Below are 22,632 nucleotides of genomic sequence, written 5' to 3'. Positions count from 1 at the left end.
ATTACATTTGAAAACATTCGAAACATTAAAAGATTAAACATTAAAACATTAAAATTGCTCTATAATCAAATCCAATTACGTCACAAGGATGAAAAAGAAGAGTGTCATAAAAAAAAAAGAGAGGATGTTAAGATACGTCTCCGAGGAAATGAATTTTAACTGTGTTAAAACGCGTTAAACACGATACAATGTACGTGTACATATAATACTACGATTATAAGGGCTCGGCCTTACTTTGTCCTCCTCTGACTCTGACGTATTACGTTAGCGACAGAGAAATATGAGTAAAGTAGTAAAAAGCTTGGATCAAATTCATCGAATACATTTTTATGTTACGACAGATTATGTACATTTGACGCACATAGGCCAACCTAGCTTAATCTTAAACTTATCAACGCGATAATCATTTTTAATATCGTATAAATAAATAAACATAGCGTAGGCTGAACCAGATAAATATGCAGTCGGCAATACGGTTTGCAATAATAATAATTCGACGAGTCCATCTTCGATTCGACAGTCGGTCGACTGTACGACAAATATACATATACCGTCCGAATGAAAAATTACTTACAGAAGAAAAGTTGTTCGATCGGATCGCATAATTAGCAAATTCCTGTTTAAATATGAACGTTTAATAGGTTATCATCTTCCTTTTATTTGCGGTAAATACATACATATAGAAATCGCTAGGCGATTTAACGGCGTACATTTTCTTTAATTATCCTTTTACGTATTAACCGTGGCTCCTATCGTACCTGTTGTAATTATCGGCAGAGGTAATTCGTCACGACAACCATCGAACGAGACCATCGACGTATAAGTTATCTACGAATTGCGTAAAAGTAATCGTAAAACTTGGTACAACTCGCGCGTAGACCTTGGAAAACCTTTGAAAGCGACGAGAATCCTTTGCTCTTTATCGTTCGTTCGCTCGAGTTGATAAGTCGGTAAAATAATTCTCGTAAAGCGGCTAAATTAGATCGCGTATATCATTTTGATTTTTCCAGTTCTCCGTAAAGAGTTCAGCTTTTAAATAACCCTTGATCGAAATTTAAAGCCGAGTAAATACGAATAAGACGAGAAAGGAATAAAAGTAACACGTGGACTGCGGATATTTATGCAGACTCTTCGACTTTGTCGTTAAGATAACGCTTTAACGTTCTAACATTAACAGAATAATCAAACTTGTTGTATGTTACGGGATATAATACCCGTCAAAATACACTGTACGTACTATTTATCATATATACCGATTTACACGAGTCCTTTACACGTACTTTTTACGATCAGATCTAACTATACGTAAAATTTCGTATCATTCTCTTTTCAGTTTCTACTTTTATTTATTATTTATTAGTTATTATTTATTATTTATTACCATCGTGCTAGTACTATCGGGGCATCTTTTTATCCGGTGCCTTGTCTCGTACTAAACATTCTTCTACCTATTATTATCATTGCTATTGTTATTGTTATTATTATTAGTATTATTATTATTATTATATAGGCATAGAGTGATTTTTCGTATTTGCGACAAGAACTTATCAAGATCAACGCTTCTTTCACGAGCAGCGAACGAAATCGCGTCGTAGACGTAATTTCGTAGAAACTGAAACAGCCGATAAGCTTTGTGCTTCTATAGTTTGACGAATAACGACAAATATAGCTATAGTCTGCGAAACTTGAAACGGGACACTCTGTGTAATTATTTCCTCGGATACTACGTCGTTAAAACAAATACGTTCGTATAGATTTATTTAAAAAACATATTTTTTCGTTGTTTACGTTTATGATATAGAAACCAGTTTGTAGAGTAATTCCTACACTTACGTACGTTTCGTTCTCCGTACGTTGAATCGAATCGATGGACGCTTGTGTGTGCTTGTACGTATCTCGCGAAGCGTGAATTTTGTAGGAACGTGGCTAAATTACAACAAGCGTCGTATCGCTCTCTCCTTGATCGAAACAAGCTATCCGGCATTTTTTCATTTCTCAAGATACGTCGCAATCATATCGTATAGACTGTTTGGAAATTATACTGTATATACGTCTATAATTATAATATATACGACTAGATATTTTAGGCGAAACGAGGAAAAACAAAGATGGCACGTTCTAACTTGCATTTACTTTTGGCATTTGTAATATTTCTGCCTGTCGCTCACTCCTACCCATGCTGCGTATCTCCGCGATTCTAAATCTCTCACAAATGCATAAATATCCGCCGTCCGATACTTTTCCAACTCTTTCTCTAACATTTTTCCAACGCGATAGAAACATAAATTTGATCTGGGTTCGATCAACGTTCGAATAAACGCTAACGCGGACAAAGTCAGGTTCGCATAAAAATTGTAAAACTGTTAATTAAACGGTCTAATTGTAAAAGAAGAGAAAGAAACGGCGCGCGTACGTGTATTTTATCTCGATTGCTCTTTGCAACGGCAGTAAATTCTAGCTACAGATGAAACGCACCGAATCGTGCACGATCCGTTGTCGCTTTTACAATTGGATCGAGGCACGAGCTTCAGGTGATCGCAGTTGCGATCTGTCGGAAGGAAGGTCGTTTATACGTTGTGCGCGAAGCTCGAGTTTAAAGGAAATTTTGTTTCACCCGTCGGCGCTCATGCACTCGCAACCAATCAACGACGATTATTACCAACGACGTTATTAATAAATAGCAGGCACGCTCGATCAACCATGTAACTTTTTGTACTAATAGAAATCACATTTTCGTATTTACGAAGACACGTGCTTTTCCTATCTTGCGTTTTACGCTTTATCGTAACTTAAACGTAAGTTACTAAACGCAGCAAGAACGTAAGACGTAGAGTATTGGAAAAACATCTATCGTTATACAGCTAAGAAACGATTAAGAAACGCGTTAAAAAGAAAATGGCGCATTTTTCATCGGTTAGATATGGAAAAGGTTACGGGATTAACTTAATAAGGAGCGAGTGTCGCTAGCGATCGCTAGCGATCCAGCCTATTTTCTGAGTCGAGGCGGAAGCACGTTGGTCGGCGATGGCGTTGGACTGCTGCTACACGATCTGCTCAACGCTCTGTGAGGCTCAACGCTGAGGAAACTCTTGTCGCTGGTCGGCGGCGCCGAGATGATTTCTGGCTCGGCAGGGCTGGCACAGCGTCGTTGCGAGCACGTTGACAAGCTACTTCTCGATAACGTTTGCAACGGTATTTGGTAGATTCTTATCGGCTTCCAGTCGCCCTGACTGTCTATGGAAAGCAAAAGATAATTATTCTCGATTATATCGATTTCCTACTCGTATCAACGTTAGCTACTATACTATACTATAACGCCAGATATAGTACGTCATGGTTTTCTAGACTTTTCGATTTAGCAAGTTGTTGGCATTGCAATGGCACAGTGTTGGCGCGTAAACGTGTTTATCGCTGCAAGCGTATTTTATATATATATATACCGTATACATATCGTTCTAAATAAATAAATAGATAAATAAATAAATAAATAAATAAAATAAATTATCCTATTAGGATAAATGTAGAATAAGTAGAATAAGTAGAAAATGACGATCGGTTTGGAGAAGACGGACACGTACTTTGCTGATTGGATCGAGACGTAGAAGATTGGGGGAAAGGAGGCGGACTGGAAACCGGTTCTTCCTTGTCCATGGGTTTCGAGTCCAGGCGAATTCTTTCGCATTTTCCAGGCAGAAATTCCGGAGCCGTTGTGGCGAAGAAGATGTCTTGCTTCGAAGTGATTAGATTCAGGTTTGGCATGGCGATCGTGTGCACCAAATTTCCATTGATTATCAATCGTATCTCCATGGTGTCGTTGGTAAAGGCGATCACGTAGGGAAAGGCACAGGCTGAAAGTTTGTATCGGGACACGAAGGATTATCGAAAAATAAAGAACGACGAAACGTAAAGATGCAAAGATACGTTACCTATTGCCGCAGGAACGGAATTCCAGTTGAAATCGAATTCCGTTGCTACGGTATTCTCTTCTAAGAGTTTTTGAAAGTGACACGTATCTGCGGTAAGAAAGGCAGGTAAGCGAGTATCGATCGACCACGTCGTTGTTGCATCGCTGCCACCAATTCTTCCTCCGTTTAACCATAATTCTACCGTTTATTATATTTATTAAATTCTTCGGTTTCCCATTTCGCTTCTTATTCGACTTTTAGCTAGATCGATATACGTAGGCACGACGTATCGTTGAAATCGAACGACGACCTTCTATCTTTAAATTTTGTCTACCTTTAAATTTACATTTTTCACCTTTATTCGGCTGTTTACAATTTTCAACTGTACTTTCGTATTACGTCGCTCTTTCGTCCAGTATACTACAGTAAGTACAACAGGCCAAAGAACCTTTACGTTTTTTACTTTACTTTACGACTTTGATACGTTCGATCGGTTTAACGTATAGCGGTGCGTTTGCTCCAACCTCTATACTATATACATATATAAATACGTACTGTTGTAGCAGAGTAACAATTCGGGTTCTTCGTCTTCGCAGAGATCCAAAGCAGCCACCACGTGTGGTTTCGGTGTTCCCTCGATGTGAAGAATTCTCGTGCTTCCAGAAGCTGAGATCAATTCAAAATGATGTCGGACACCGCAGCAAAGCGTCCATTCGTTGTTCGAATCTGTATTTTCTACTATCGTTACCAACGTCGGAGATTCGCTGGCGTTCAACTCCTTCAAATGCAAAAATCCTTCCACGGTGTCTGTGTCCGTAGCGGAACACCATGCGGTCCACGCGGCGCTATGTTTCCATTGGAAAACTATCAAACGTCGGCCGACCGCTACGCACTAAATAAAATAAAAAACGATATCCGAATTACCAAGGTAATCTGAATTTCTCTATTATCGTCCTATATTTATTCCTATATTTCCTATATTTATAATTCCTATATTTATAATTTACTCGAACAAAACTACTACTAACAAAAATATACATAACTATCGTACGAGTAGTTCAAGTAATTATTAGACAAATGGAAGATTAGATAAATTTGCTTTTTACTCGGTCCGGTAGATTCTAGGGTCTCGATGCCATCGCCATTGATACATCGTACACGCACCTATACTATACTATACTATGTTTAGCGACGCGATCCGAAAATCTTGGAATCCTGATAGAATATATATATATATGTCGGGTTAACATTAGGATTTAAGGCGCGTAACGATTCTTCGTTTGAATTAGCCATTGTTTTACAAAACAGAGAATATATTTACACGAATAAACAAGGTTTTACAAATATTATGAATAATGAATTTTTATAAATGATATGATTGATTAACAAATGATAAATTAAATTATTAATTAGATTAAAGAATAATAAGTTTTATCGAACAATAAAAGAAACGAATAATATATCTTACGATTTACTAATTTAACGAATAATGAAAATTAACGATTGATAAATTTACAAATATTGAATTTAATTTACGCTATAAACAATGATCCGGGGTTCAAACGAATCCACGGTCAACGGGAAAACTTTAAACAATTTTATGACACAAAAAAAATACGTTTGCCGAATCACTCGGAAAAATTACTCGATGTATCACTTTCCAAGGCGATCACACGAATGCCTCTCTGATTCAAATCTTTTTCGTAATCCGACTGCATTTGTTTGTTATATTCTCGCTGGAAACATCGAGAAGGTTCCAATCGTTGTTGCTAGGCAATATCTGTCAGAAGTTTGTTATATACTCCTTGGAAACATCGAGAAAGATCCAAACGCCGTTGCTAGGCAGTTTCTGTCTGGAGATTGATTCCTCATACAACGTGTGTCCCATTATATCGACATCTCTAAAGTACAATTCTATGTGATTTCTAGGGAGAACAATACAACCGATCCACACCTTCGTCAGGCAAAACGTTTATCCCGTGACCGTGGCTACGTTCAGCGACCAGTTGTCACCTCGAACCCACTTTCGCTTTTCACAAATGTCAAACAATTACAGATGACAATTACTTAATTACAGTTATGATAAGATCTGGGCTAAAGCATTAAAAGGCTTCCTCAAAATTGCATAGGGAAGGCTCCGGTTTTCATTTCATCTCCGACATATATATATATATATATATATCAGATAAATTGGCAGACGATTCGAATTCGATCGGAGTCTGGAATCTTTTAGTATTTTTACGACAATTCCGAGTCCGATGATACGCTGTTTCGACAAAAGCAATGGAAAACACTCGCCTACGAAACACATTTAAACTTTCGCGACTTACTACTCGCCATACGATCCAGATATTTTCAGCTTCGAATCGTGTTCCAAGCGATTTTCAAGCGTTTGCGATCCCAATACGCGTATTACGTTAAAAAACAAAGAAAAACTCATCTTTATACGAACAGCCAAAGCTTCGACAGCAAGATCGTAAATTATCGAGCTTTTAATCAATATATATCGGATATATTTATCGGATATAAATATACGCAGCAGTGTAGCGGATGTAGCTTCCATGTGCAAACAAAGCTTAAATAAGCAAAATTACATAAGAAGAATCGATTCAAGTATAAGCGCTAATTCGAAAATAATTTCTTTAAATATTTCAGCAACGCGAAGCAACGATCGTTTTTCGCGTCTGTTTACACGTTACAAACACGATTGCTTTGCGTCAGCCGATCCACGCGAGTTACATCTGTACAGCGGTTTTTACTCGAGAAATTACGTAAATTGTCAACAACTCGAAAAATTAAGCCGCCACTGACCTTTCCTTGACAGCAACGTTTTTCGTCGTCTCGAGTCGATTGTCCAAATACAGTCTATTTTATAAACATACGCGCTACGTACTGCGTACGTTCGGTTAAAACGATAAATCGAAATAAGAGGAAAAATGTATATAAAAGTTGCTCGTACGAAACGATCAACTCTCTCCACTCGACAATTTCAATTCTTGGGAAAAATTGGAAAAGCCACTGTCGTCTATTCTTTTTCTCTCTCCTTTTTCCTTTTCTCTTGTTCGGTACATACCATGCGCAAATGAGAGCCACCAGGCATAGTAACGGTGTATAAATGGCAGCCCCGAGTTCTAGGTAGTCTTCTTTCCTTTATATGCGCTCGTCCTCTAACAGCCAAGGGACGAACACGAACACGAGTACGACGAATCAAGGGCTTAAATTTTGTAGTGGCTCGCGTGAAATTGTCGCAATCGTTTTCTTCGCTTTCGTCGCCGTCGTCGTCCGCATCGTCCTCGTCGCCATTGTCTTCGCACTCTTGATCGTCTTCACGATCGTTTGCAATTTCGGCAGACCTACTCGTCGTGCTATTCTCGAATTCTCTTAGACGAAAAACGTACACGTTGCTATCTTTGCCTTTATCACCGGCTCGAAACAACAATATTCCGTGTTGCTCGACCACGTCTAGCTGTTTAATTTGCACGGACTCGTCGAAGATCAGTCTGTGCGATAAACTGTCTGAAACAGAAAATGCATTGGAAGGTTCTTGCGTTTTGTAATTTCGTAGTTAGGAACAGAGAGAGAGAGAGAGAGAGCATCGGTTTTCTCTGTCCTCGACGAAGGAAAGCGTGCTCTCCTTTTATATATTTTATTATTTCATATATTTCATATTGTTATTTCATACACGCGTCATCTTCTTTCTTTCTTTCCTTTCTTCCTTTATGCTAACGAGGTTTTCGCTTAATAAATAAATCAATTTTCTGATTGTACAGTTTCGCACAATTTGTAAGAGAAGACGTATTTTCGAAAATATTCCCTGTAATGGTAAAATAAGGTTTTGATAATGCTCGATTCACCTTCGATCAGAAAAGTTCCATTCTCGGTAGCCAAGATCAGCTTGTTATCCAGCCAAACGTCGCCGCATACGACTTCGTGCGGGAAATCCGGATAGATACACCTCGGCTCCCACGGTCTAGGCTTCAAAGGACCAGCAGTGGCCAAGGAAGTTGGCGCCAAACCTCTGACGATCGCTTCGAGTTTCAGGGCCTGTCCGACGCGCACCATCTCCACGGCACGGGTCTCCTCGCGACGTCGACCTGGAGCCTCCACGACATCCGACAATGCTCGTCGGTTTAACATACTCTGCGAAAATTTCATCGATTTTCCTTTCTACGGGGAGAGTGTGCCGCCAACAGTTAATACATACAGCTAGTACAGTTTTCGTTGCTCGCCAGGCGACGCGGGCGGTTCGGAAATTCGTGCAAAGGCGGAGAAAAGTGGCAATTTACCGTTTTCACGATCATTTTATCGCTTGTCCGTGCTCCGATCGCGTTCTCCGATAGCGCGTTGTTCGAGACGTCGTCGACGAAATGTCGCAACGCAAAAAACGGCAACGCGCTATTAAAAGAGACGCTTGAAGCCAGAATTCACGTTGTATCATCTTTTACGTACTCGTTATCGTGCGATAGCTTTGGTCGAATAACGCCTACGTACAAGAAAACGCGTCGAAGCTTGTGTAAATATTGTATTTCGAGTAGTTTTATCCGCGTAGACGAACGAATTCGCGATAAATACTCCTGATAAATACTCGCGATTGCAATTACAAACAGCGTACTAATTAAAGGCAGCTGGACCGAATCTTTCAGCATTTTATCCAAAGTATTCTAGTATTTCTTACATGCCTTCTAATTCGGATTTCCCTAATTTGGCTTTCTAGCTACAGGTCGTCTGACGAATTTTCAACACGAAGAATATTATAGATGCGATAACGAACGAATCGAAACGCATTACTCGAACAAATAACAGAAAAACCGTGTTTTATTAATAACAACGAATAATACCGCAAGCACGTATAAATACAGAGATGTTCGATACTGGATAACAACGAGTACACAGGTGCCGATAATACTGTCGGAACTAAGAGCAACTTTATCAAAGAAGGATCTAAAAGCGAGAGGAAATGCATATAAATATGATTGATCGATTAGACTTACGTTGCTCTTGCTCTCCTGCGAGTGTTCTTGATACATATCCCGAAGAAGAGCGTCCAGGGTCCTTTCCCTTTTTTGAGCGAACGTTGGCGTGTTGAACGTGGCTTTCTCGCCGTTTATTAACTTGACGAGAAGAAATTCTCGCAGGGTGTACGGGTCCTCGAACACAGGCGGGCATGGAAGGCTCGGGCCAAACAGAGGAACGTTTTCGTCGCAGTAAATGGCCACGCGCCATCCTTTGCCGTTTTCTTCGGCCGATACCACGGCAAACACGTCTGTATTTGTAAATGTATCGCGTGAACGTCGAATTAACGATCTTGTTTATCCTTAGGAAAATATACAAGAAGATGGTGAAAGAAGACGTTGGAAGAAAGAGTTTTCTCCGCAAAAGTGGCGTGTATTTGCGAGAATGGGCCGACACATTGTTCGCAAAGGTGCGAACTCGTCGACCACCAGCTGCAAATTTGCGCCGCGCATCGCCCGTTGTAGCAGAACCGACAAACAGGTCTGCGACTTTGCAGCCGGCCGGTCGGTGGGTCAGGTTATTTACGGTAAAAATGGTATCGTCTACGGTATATCGTTATGTAACCGTCGTTATATTACGGGATTCTTAGGAGCTGCGACCAGGCATTAGCTCGTCAAAATGACAATTACGTCGACTAACGTCTCCCTCGACCTCGAAACCAATCGTTTCGCTCTCGTTCGAAACATTTCTCCACACGATTCGGTTATATCGCGGTTATATCGGTTATATCCGAAAAGATCGCAGCTCTTGCCTACACGGATAGACGTATTTATATTTTTATCTTACTTTGTTCTTTCCTCCTTATCTTACCGATCGATTAAAAATGATATTAGAAACTCAGCCTAGATCGAAAAAATGTAGATAAATGGCGTATCGACTTACGGGTAAATTGACTTTTGATGCAGTTTGGGTTGAAAGTGTCTATGGCGTTCGAGTCATCCGTGTAAATGATGTTAACGATATCGTTACCGATGTGTCGCTTTCTCTCCAATTGTTGCGGGTTGTCCTTCGAATAGGGAAGCATCGTACTCACATGGTACATCACTTCGTGTCCCGCGTACACCGTATAATAACTCTCGTTGCGAGTCATGTCGCCTGCAAACGTTCAGAGAGAGTTCGCACTTTGAAGAAGAAACTCGAAAAAAATACAACACGAAGAAAAAATAACAACGACGACAAACGAACATGAAAAACTAGCGTTTACCTTACCGTCGACCATATGTTCAAACCATAACTACCACCTACTAACTACATAGAAACGGAAATAAGAACGGTACCTTTTACGTCTAAACCATCTCGATACTTGTCCCAATTCTTCAGTTCTATCCTCTCGCCCACAATTTCCAGGAACTTGTCAAAATCTGGACTACCCTTCTCTGTAAACCGAGCGAACAGATCGCGTATCGAGACGAATTACGAATCAACGTTGGAATTGTATTTTTCTAAAACTTGAAACTCGCTATGAAACGGATACAAGGCGGTGAAAAATTGCTCGCGTAACAGTGCTATAGACTCGCGAGAAGCTACTTTTTCGTACGACGGTTAAAATGCTTGAAACGATCGAAACGGTTAAAACGGTCGTAATAGGTGGAACGTACGCTTTAAGCGAAAGCGACCGCCGTTCTTCCGCATAGTCGTCCAAGTTTCAAGGGTTGGTCGATTCGTCTTGGTTAAATTTCAATCGAAACTTTTCCTCCGCTTACCGTTGGATAGCATTTCGTCGTCGGTCGTTTGCCCTTTCTTCGCGTATATCACGCCAAACTTGAAGTTGACGGAACCCTCTTGCTCTTCCAGCAACAGCAGATCCTGCGATGCAAAAATTTCCAAAAGTTCAACTCCACCGTCTCCTTCTTACGATTTCCTACAGTTTCTCGCAATTTCGTACGGTTTCTGCCGTTTTCCCACACACACACACACTTGTAGAAATAAAGACGGAAAAGCTGTTTCTTATTAAGTTAATCGCAGGATTGGCCACTTACCTTTTGAAAACCTCGCGCGGAGCCTTATCGAGTTTCTCAAGACCAAAGAAATTGCTGAAATTTTACCAATTAGTTACTTCAACTTGACTTAATTTTAATTTAACCGAAGAAAATTAGCAATCAACGAGCAGTAAGCAAGTCCGTACCTCAAGATCTGCCTGATCGTCATCGTTTTGTTCGCAGAGTATGGCAGCGATATCTTCTGTGCGCCCTAAATTCGTTACTCTTTCATTCATCGATCGCTGTAAACTTTTTTTTGCCTCGCCTTTCTCTTACATAGTGTCTTTTAATACGTAATAACATCCGAAGAAAAAGTGTGGCTATAAAAAGTCACAGTATCGACACTGTTTAGTGATAAAACGGTTCGTTCTACCGTTCACCTACTAATCAATCGATTCTCGAGAGATTCGCAAGAACGTTCGATTCTCTAGCATTTAGCGGTAGACTTTCGTGCGTTTCGTTCTATGAAAATGAAACGCGGAGAACGCGATAAGTAGATAACGGTATCCTTCGTTGCGAGATAAGGCTATGTGCCGATACTTCTTCTATATATAACTATACATGGGTATAGCGTGCAAGTGCGTTGGCATTTTTCACGTAGAAATCTGCTTTTAGAAATTCATTCGTAGCAAGCGTACCGACGCCTAACTTTTTATCGCTTTCGATTTCTGTCCAAGATAATTGCACACAGGGATCGTCAATTTATTCCGCGATTCGTTCGTTACTCGTCCATCGAATAATCTTTAAAACGACGAAACGCGATCAGCTGTACGCGAAACCCGGTACACGAAAAACATATGGTTCGTCAAAGTACGATGTTGGAAACGGTCAGCTCCGCGGTAAATTTAGTCTTTCTTATTTTCTATAATTTACTTTTATCGTCTTATCGCCGATATTTACGTTTACGTTTTATTTTTTCATTAGTTTCGATCAAATCATCGTTCATTTCGAATAGAAAAGTATCTGACAAGTTGCAGTAGTTGTCGTAGAGGTACGTAGAGGTACAGGCGGATACTCACAGTTTTTCTCCATAAAATAACTCTGTAATGCGGCACGCTTTGATCGCTGACTTCGCTCGTCACCACCGATAGAAACAAGGGATTCCTTTCTTGGTCCGCGGCAACGTAATTTTGATGCACTGTAAACCAATTTTTCATCGAGTGACAAATATTTTCGATATACGTATAAGTAAGTAAGTAAGTAAGTAAAGTAAGAAATTATACGGATAACGAATTTTTTACGATAATAAACGTAAAAGACTGTCGGACGAGAACGGATCGAGCTAAATCCAAAATAAAAGAATAGGATATTGCTTGAAAAACGCTTGAATAGGATATTGTTCATCCGTCGTTCCTCTTATCCTGTACATGTATATCGAATATACGTACACTGATACTCTAAAAGACTCGTATAACATAACAGCATGTTCTTTACTCATGTTTTCCGAGAAAGTATTTGAAGTACCAGCGCGTTTGGTACTCTGGATTTTCCAATATCGGCGTATTCGGTGATCCGAACATCTGCACACGTGCAAAATCAGTTTCGCCACGGACGTAATCAAATTTTCTGTTAAACGAGGGGAAAGAAGCGGCGCAAGTGGAAAGCGGAAAGCAGGAATATCGCGTGTTTCATGCCTAATTTCTACCTTACTAATTAATTATCTAACTGTACAGAATTACATCGCATTACATCGAACGAATTAGGATCGCTAATAAACAAGTGCCTTTTAGAAACCATTTACATAGTCAGTTACAGCGACGAATACCTTTGTCGCGCATCGTCCACGAATAATCAAAGTAAACGCATTCCAGCATCGTTTTATCGAATTATCTGCGAAGCCGGTACTCCCACCGATCTTATCTCAATTCGTTAACGATAACTTATATATGGTTCGTTGAAAAGCACCACGACGATCAGTCGTCCATGGTACGCGGATGGATGGATGGTACTCGCTTCTCGATAAAAAATGAAAATTAAACAATATCCGGTTTCAATATGGCATATCCGGTTTCTGGATATTTACGAGTTTGCTCGTTCTTCGAATATTTCCAACGCGTTAACGAGTATTTTGTACGTCGTTGAAACTAACATGCCGCCGTAACAAAGAAGAAGGAATTTTATCAAGTTGAGAGAACCAGTTAAAAAGCAAACGGATTCGTATAATTACCGATCTCTTACTTCTTCTTTCTCGCCCGGCGAATCACCGTTCTCCACTCGAAATCTTCTTCCATTGTCGGACCCGTCTTGCTCCATTTGTGGCAGCTGAAACGCACCATATCGAGAGACTAAGGTTAGCGAGACCGTGCGAATCTCCTCCGACGACACACGGAAAAAGGAAAAGGAGACGAGAAACAGATAGACCGTCCCCTTTCTCGGCGCTATCGTTGCGCGCGCCTTTCTTCCTTTCGGAACGCGTGCACGAAAAACTATTTTAAAAATAGTCTCGCGTACCATGTCTCGCGTATTACGCGTTACTGCCAAATTCTCTCGGCGCGCACATCTATATCAAGTCGATTTTCAATCGCCCACTCTCCATACAAATGACCACCGCGCTGCTTTCCAAACTCACCATTTCCACGCTGCCGTAATATCGCCTGGAGAGGACACCCCGCCTCGAAATGGCATCCGTGCTGCATCTGAAAATATCATACTGTAATATCGAAAAATAAGGATAGAAAATTTTTTTTCCGATTACTTACAATTTATTAATATTAAATTGAATATACAAATATAAATTGGACAGAGAACGATATTTATTTAACGGAAACTAAATGCAATACTCGTATCTATATCAAATAACTTTACAGTTATTTGATCACTCTCGTCACAACGAATCTAACACACACACTCTCTCTCTCTAACAACTCTATCAATTCTCACGACTCTACTCTTCGACGACTCGAAACCTCTAACGACTCTACTCTTCGACGACTCAATTAGCTCTGATCTTCGCCAATACACTCCTGCCCGGTCGTGCTCGCTCTTGCTCTCGTCCTCTCACACACATACACACTTTTCGGCTCACATACTCTGGCCTCTCGATTGCCACTCCTTGAAATATGAAACCGTACCACTGTTTTGACGCTGCTTATCCTTTCTCGTGTCGCTGTTACTAGGCGCTCTTGGATGTAAACAAACCACGAAAGACGACGTACACGGTGTTTTCTAATTTCAGCCGATCTCCAATCAAAGCTATTCTACGATATTACAATACGCGTTTAACGTTCTACGCGGCCACGACGAAACGAAGAAACGGTCGCGGTCTCTTTTGCCCAGCTTCCTGCCCGTGTTTATTGCTTCTTTCCCAGCAAAAAATCTGGGTTAACGAGGCCCCTAAGAAACGAACCACACGTTTCCCGATGAAATTCTTTCTTTACGGCAGACACTCGGTCGCAATTATTTTTCACCCGAGTTATCCAAATAATTCTGCTGTACGATTTGCCGGTGCTCGTTAAAACTTTCCACGATATCCGAACCATCGAATAATAGTTTCTCTAATAGTGTCGTTGCTCTTGTTTCTAGTCGAATTCAGAGTGGCGAGTGAATCTCTATAGCAAGGTTCATCGATTACCAAAGCGTATAACCGCGATCGGTTGACGATCGTCGAACCAGTAGCAAACTACAACCAGCCCCTAAACACTGCTCTATCCAATACATCCGTCCAATTTTGCGTATCCGTCCGACTTTGTCGCGTTTACGCGTCGATACGATCGTCGTTGACGCGTATCTCTAAAAGAACAAACGATTAAAAATATGGAAACAGGTAACTCGGAGAAATTATTAGGTCCGAAAAGGTAAGGAAAATTCAAAGGATAAACTATAGTATCCGGAGTGGACAATTTTTCAGCCTTTTGCCGTTTGTCCTCGTATCTTCTCGCGGGTATTTTAGGAGTTTTAGACCTAAACTCTGTGTACGATCTTAGCCATAGCGTACGATATGGTATATATATACCTCGATTCTAGCAATGACCTTCGACACAGCGCGAATTACGTTCGTACTCGTATAGCGATACGAGCGATACGCGTCGCCGTCTCATTCGATGCAATAGCGATGCGTAGAATCGCAAGCGATGATAAATGGTTAGCAGAGCAGCGAAGGAAGTTTCCAACGAGAATTTATCCGCAACGAGATTTTCGCCTCGCGTTTTTCCGCTTTCCAATCGTTCTTCGTGTTTTCATGCGTGTTTTCATGCGTGTTTTCATGCGTGTTTTCATGCGTGTTTTCATCGAACCGGTTACTTCGAACGCCTCGTAGCGGCAAACCCAATATATCGAATATATAAAATAGCGCGCGTTACTATACGACACGCGTTATAACTGCTATATCGTATCGCAAACTCGCATATCGCTCAGCCGTTTTCCGACACAACGATAATAGACCATGTTTAAAGAAACGTACGCATGATGGCTGGATCGTCGGTGAAGATGCGCGCAACGAGCAGCAGACGACAAGGCAGGCACGCAAACCGATCTCGACCTGTTCCTCTGGATCGTCCGAGAAGCAGGCAACGTCTCTTCGTCGCCGTCGCTTTCCGTCACCGAATTCCCATTTCCAGCGCAACTCTCCCTTCCCCCTTTGCTTCGCTTGCTCGAGAAATTCTCCTTCTCTATGCCGACGGTCGTCGACGAGGTCGAGCTCACCGGCAACGAGACTGCCGACACGTTCGTCGACGAGCCGCTCGTCAACGAGACTCCTCGCAAACGAGACACCAGCTTTATGTCCAAGCACAACATCTTTCCACTCTCTCTTCCCTTTCCTCTTTAATTTCCCCCTTTAAATAGTTTTCCCGCCATCTTTACCGATGCACAGTTTCCGTTTCCGTTTCCACGATCTCGTAATTGCTCGAAACAGCACCTTTCTTCTACTCGAAATGTTCACCTTTAATCCGATCCGGTAAAAAACGTCCGTCTTATTATACGCGAGATATTAACGTGTACAGCGTCATTTTCCTACCAAAGCCACAGTAACGACAGAAAATCGTAGAAAGCACGTCGTACACTTTCGTCGTGTGCGAAAACTTTGCACACTGCAACCTTCCGATAATACGTCGATACCGTAGCTTCCCCCGTAGCTCTGTTACGTTCTTTGCCTCTTTCAAATCGATCGCTGTATTAGATACGTTACAAACGATTACTATGTTCAACGACGAACAATACCAACTTAACCACCGATTTACGCTAAGAAGATCGTAGATTTACCATTTGCAAAGGAAAAAGAACGTTTGTTAATTTCTGAATTCTAGTTTCTTCTTTGCTTCGTCTCGTTTACTAAAATCAGCCAGTCAAGATATTATCTTCGTATCGATGTCGTAGAATGTAAATACTTTTTGTAAGAGCGTACAAAATACCGAGCAGAGGGCAAACGGATAAACGAATACATTGTTCAGAGATGTCGAATCGATCCGATTCGAGGATCGTTTCCGAAATTTCATTATTTAATTAGAAAGAAAGAGAAGGTCGACCGATAACCAGATTCGAATTCCCGCGCCTCGAATCCGTATTTCCAGAAACAGAGTCGGAATTACTCTGTCAACACCTTACCACGGCCAGTATTCCGTTCGCATAATTATAATAATTTCTCGGTTCATCCTCATTAAGAGCTACAACGAATTCCAATACTTGGCCAGCGTAACTGTAGCCACCAACTGTTGCAACGGCTACGAAAAGTATTTGTACGTCCTTCTAAGTATTACAGCATTTACTATTTTATTACTATTTAATTGCGCTCGAATATACAAAGTTTCGTATCTTTACTCGTTTAGTCGTATGTATTTTCATACGACAGCGAGAAATTTATTTTCCAAAAACGAATTCGAACGCTACAAAGCGAGCGTTAGCGAGTTTTACATTTCATTCCGATTTATACGTAGATGCTGAATTTTGTATATACGTAGCTCGAAAATCGCTCGAGGGCGAAAGATGCGACAATTCCGAACAAAAGTAGCAAAGTAGTAGCAAAAGTAGCAAATGTAACAAGAAATCTGGATAACAGTCTAAACTACAGCCTTAAACAGAGATCTCCGAGTATATAACGAACTTGATACCATCGCTAGTTATCCGTTGAAAGCTTCGAGGTTTTGACCTTTTTTAAACATGCTGGCTGTCGGACGCGCGCGGACATCGATATCATTGACCGAGTTTCCCTGTTCCGCAGGTCTCTAACCCTTTTGAAGATCGTGGCTACATAATGGAAAAGAGTACCGACGACACTGACCGAGTCCCTTTGCCTTTGCTTTCCTCTCACTTTTTGCTTAACCAGATCTTTCACGTTGAACGAAGCGGCAGTCGATAGGTTGATTTTAATAATCAGACTTCTCTTCCTCTCTCTCTCTCTCTCCCTTTCACTCAGCTTTGGCACGTTGAAGCTCGGTTATCGCGCCTGGATTGTAAGCGCCCTCCTCCTCCTCCTCCACCTCCACAAAAAAAATGCGTCCGATTATTCGATGTAGGAAAGTAAGAGAGATAAAAAAAATGTACTTCTATTATCGATAATTGACAAGAGAGATCTTCTTCTCACAGTCTAAAAGATATTCGATGCTGAATCGGTTAATATAATTTCTGCCTTTCCACTTCCTCAACCCGATCGAGCGTTCGCTTGACTGTAAAAAATTTCATTTTCAATTCGATTAATTTTATTTATCGATCGTTATCAACGATAGAGTCGTACGCGTGTTTTAAGAACGAACGAAGAAAGAACGTTTTAAGGAACGATATTACTTCGATATTCACGATATCGATATCAATAATTTTCACTTTTCGTTATTAATTTCCCAACTATTTCAAATGACACCGTATAATTCGCAAAAATATCGATCGTCTTGCAACAACAAAGCGTCGATCCCTTCGTTTTTTCTCCCCTTTCTCGTAAAAAAAATCTTCAAAGTATCAAACGGGCATATACTCGTTGGTTAAATACACAAAAATTCAAATCTTTCGTTTACGAATTTCGTAACGTTCTATGCAGTTTCGTTCACACTGCGAAAAGTGCCAAGATCTTCGGGCAATCGTTTTCATTACCTATTTTACGATGCCCTTTTCGTCGCATTGCGACCACCGTCACCATTATTTGATCGTCGAACGACTCTAAAACGAATCGATCTCACATTATCTTCCAATGGAAAGGCTTTCTTACAGCCTCATACCCGTCACATAGCCACCAAACAGTTTCTTTATCGATGATTCTCACGGTCGATCATCGACGATCAACGGTTCGTTCGAGCGTAATAGCTGCACATAGCCACTGTCGTCGAGTTCGGGTCCGGACGACCTTGATCTCGGCCGTCGTCGATTCAGCCTACGTATCGTATCGATGGGAAAAAGAAAAACGAAAAGGCGCGGATAGAAAACGCGAGTGAAACGATAACACACGGTAGCAGTGACGTTACCGCGTCGGTAAGCACGAAATCGATAAATTGTGACGAATCGATCGAGTATCGGATGGATGAAAAATCGAAGAATTTGCCACGGGTCTCCAACCCCTATTGACAGAGTCAGGACACGACCCTTTCCGAACGAGGATGCAGCGAGTCACGATCAGAGAGCAAGTACTCTTACTAACACGGCGACTCGACGACTGGCGCCACGTCGTCGAGCTCATTGGCTCTCTTTCGTGACCCTCCTCTGACGCCCTCCGCCCCTCTCAACCGAGATCTATCTCGTATGCTTTCAGTCTTATCGCGGTGGCTTCGTTCCTTTCCTGTTCGCGACCTGTACGTGCGTGCTCTCTCTATACATTCGCCTGTCTCCTTCTACCCTACCAACCGACCTACGTGACGGCGCGGCGACGCGGCGACGCCGCACCGCAACGCGCTCTCACCCTCGCGTATTATATCAGCCAAACTTTTTATCCTCCTCGAATTCTGCGCTTTGCACATTTTTCCAGCATTACATATAGATTGAATTAAAAAAGTTGCTTAAAAATTATACCGCTACTACTATACAATACTATACTATACTATACTATACTATACTATACTATGCTATGCTATGCTATGCTATGCTATGCTATGCTATGCTATGCTATGCTACGCTATGCTACGCTACGCTACGCTACGCTACGCTACGCTATGCTATGCTATGCTATGCTATGCTATGCTATGCTATGCTATGCTATGCTATGCTATGCTATGTGGAAATAACATTTTTAAAAACATCTATTTACTTTGTCAATAATATAATTCGCATAGTATAATTCTTAAGGCATTGTAGCGCGAGATTCTTCTGCACTTACGACAGATCTAAAAGCGAAGCGATCCATAGAACGTATATAATATGCAAAAATATCGAAATAATCCAAAGTATACAAATTATTAGATGAAATAATTTTCTATCTAGATTACATCTTTTTAATTATATTCGGCAAAATATACAATGTTATAAATATGCGATATTGCTTATTTTATTATTAATAAGCCCAATAAGCCGAACGAGCTTGAAACCAACATTTTAACTGTTTTATTATGTTTATTTTTAAAATAACATAGAAACAAACTAACTTTAAGTTATAAGATCAAATAAATTATTTTCGAACAATTTTCCACTTTAGTCGACTGCTTCAAACGAGTTATGATAACGAATAATACGGATATTTTCTTCTGCCCATTTCTTTCATTTTTTCCCTTACTCTAGTTAATTGATACTGTACTTGTTACTGTAATAGCAGGTATTATGGTGTTGTTTTTGCGAATATAGTTCTATGTATTAATTAGCCAATTAATATCGGAGAATAATTGGAGATAACATCGAAATAAGATTGCGCTTCAGGGTATAATTTGTTTAATCTGGAATATAAAAATATTAGATATATGTATGCATACTTGATTTGCAAGTTGCTATTTTGTTAAACATTTTCGTTGCCAATAACAATACGTATATATTAATAATCAGATACTATGTATATTATTATTACTTACTACTTTAGATGCATGATGAACGATAGTTTGGTTTATTCATTGAGTAAGCTCGGTGGTTTAGTTCATATTCTTTACCTTCGGCGTATACAGTTATTGTTTGCACCGAAGGGTGGCGTTAAATACTCCGTCCTAATCAATCGATCCAAGCGTTCAATGACGGCCATTTGATAAAACAATTCTCTCTGCGGTTAAGATATTTTTGCAAAAGCATTCTAGTTTCCTTTATACCAATCGTAAGATATCGAAAATCATTTATCTCTCCTAATTATTTCCTTACCTACAGTTAAACTAATAATTTATGATAATTACTCTATTCATTTATATCAATTTATTCATAGAATGTATTCATGGAATCAAGGGAGCAAGTGCAATTTAGATCAAAGCCAACCAGTTTTCATCATCCATTGATGCGTGCTACCATTGGTAAGTCGCATGGTTTCGTTTCTTCGACGATAAGTTCAATGTTGAGGTATAATTATTTGGAACAACATGCTGTACCTATTCTAATTGATAAATTTCAATACATACGCCGTGAGACACCGTGGAATGCGTGCGTTTTAGCCTTAATTATTCGTAAGATAGGTTAGTCTATGTTAAGAGCATTGTGAGCTCATCGTGTACAATGATACTTATCCACCTTGCAAGGAAAATTAAAATTCTATTCTCTTTTTCTGCTGAAACACGCGTCCATTGATTCTTCCGAAAGATCGCAAACTCGTTCGTTCGTGCCGTGATTTTTATTTGATTTTCCGATTGATTGCAGTTTCTCTTTGGCTTCTGCCTACTTTTAGGGGCACATACAGCGTCAGTAGCTTCATTTTCTTTCTCTCGTCCCAGGTTAGACAAATGTGTCTTTGATGCCGAATGCAAACCAGTGGGGCTACGAATTATCATACTGTAATATCGTAGAATAGATTTGAATTAGAGATAGGTTGAAATTAGAAAGCACCGTGTACGTCGTCTTTCGTGGTTTGTTTACATCCAAGAGCGCCTAGTAACAGCGACGCGAGAAAGGATAAGCAGTGTCAAAACAGAGATACGGTTTCATATTTCAAGGAATCGAGAGGCCAAAGTATGTGAGCCGAAAAGTGTGTGTGTGTGAGAGGACGAGAACAAGAGCGAGCACGACCGGGCAGGATTGTATTGGCGAAGAGCAGAGCTAATTGAGTCGTTGAAGAGTAGAGTCGTTAGAGCTTTCGAGTCGTTGAAGAGTAGAGTCGTTAGAGGTTTCGAGTCGTCGAAGAGTAGAGTCGTGAGAATTGATAGAGTTGTAGAGAGAGAGAGTGTGTGTGTTAGATTCGTTGTGACGAGAGTGATCAAATAACTGTAAAGTTATTTGATATAGATACGAGTATTGCATTTAGTTCCGTTAAATAAATATCGTTCTCTGTCCAATTTATATCTGTATATTCAGTTTAATATTAATAAATTGTAAGTAAGCGAAAAAAAATTTCTATCCTTATTTTTCGATCTTACAGTACGATGTTTATAAAGATAGATGTAATCATTGTGTGAGATATAGATATTGCGCGATGTATCCTTTGTTTGAAATTTGGAAAGATTCGTGTAAGATCGTTTTGTGTAGATCGTTTGACTTTCCGTATCTGCTTGTATCTCCGTCATCCTTCCCACTACGCCACTTTGGAAGCTGCTCAGCGAAACTAAGGTGCGACGAGTCCATTCAGTCGTCTTCTTTTCTATCGATAACATGGATCACGTTGCGTCAGGTTTGTAACCTATTCTAACCTATTAGCGGCGTCACTTCTTCATTACTGTCATTACTATATTTTTTACTATCGTTTATATCTCGTTATTAATATCGTTTAATCAATCCACGTTTATTTAACGATTTGTCGAACATTCAGATAATGAAATTAGGTGGTTTTCTGAAATTTTTTGTTTGTATCTCTCTTTAATCGTCTAGTTACAAAATGATACTGTTACCGGTAGCTTGTATCGTAAGCTTTCGTAATAAAATCGTTATTGATCGTTTGATCGTATTTTCATGTAATTATTTTATACATTTCTAGTTTGTTTTTGTGCAGGTTATCGATCGATGGCGGGGATAATATAGAAGTAACAGGAATATTAATATATGGACGCAACGACGATCAACGATCAGTCTGATGAATTTTCATGGAAATCTGGTAACGTTTAATTTATTTTAACTAAGACAGCTGTGTATGAACGGTTCTATTGCCTTTTTATTCGAGCATGGGTAACATTTGATATACAATTTATGTCTACTTTAAAATATACTTGATACATATTTCATAATAGATCGTTTCGTAATTATTTGGAATATTAAAATGAAAGTAAATACGATTAAACAAATCACTTTTTTTCATTCAAATATATGAAATCATTCTCTTATTTCAAACGAACTTGTAACAAATTATTTTATTGTTTCAATGTAATTCATAATGTAGAATCCTTGATAATTTAACGATAGCTTCGTGTAGACAGTTTGAAACATAGAAATCTTAACAATAATAGCTTTAACTATATCGATAGGTATTGTAACACACTAGGTATTGGTATATCGAATTCAAATTATTTTTCTATATTACGTGAATTTGCTATAGTTTCCGTCATATATTGCAACTTTGTAACTTGTGTCTTTTTCATAGAGGTGGCGCGCAAATAGACTGAAATACTTCAAAGCAAGACTTCGCGCGCGTTTCTCTAGCATTCTTTAAGCATTCTTTTAGTTGTGAACTTTTGAATTCTTGGAAATATTTTCGGATATTTATAACACGCGACCGTTGTGTGTTAACTATGTTTCGTGTTCTAATAACGAACATTCGTGGTATGATTCTCGCA

General features: G+C 39.9%; 1 pseudogene; it reads right to left on the bottom strand.

Moving 5' to 3' along the window:
• Window positions 1-619: 619 nt before the first annotated feature.
• On the bottom strand, window positions 620-16,165 carry LOC117165539 (GTPase-activating Rap/Ran-GAP domain-like protein 3; annotated as a pseudogene).
• Between the last annotated feature and the right edge of the window lie 6,467 nt (window positions 16,166-22,632).

Source organism: Bombus vancouverensis, unplaced genomic scaffold (assembly GCF_051014615.1).
Source record: "Bombus vancouverensis nearcticus unplaced genomic scaffold, iyBomVanc1_principal scaffold0043, whole genome shotgun sequence".
Taxonomy (NCBI): domain Eukaryota; kingdom Metazoa; phylum Arthropoda; class Insecta; order Hymenoptera; family Apidae; genus Bombus; species Bombus vancouverensis.
This window is presented reverse-complemented; position numbering and strand designations above follow the sequence as displayed.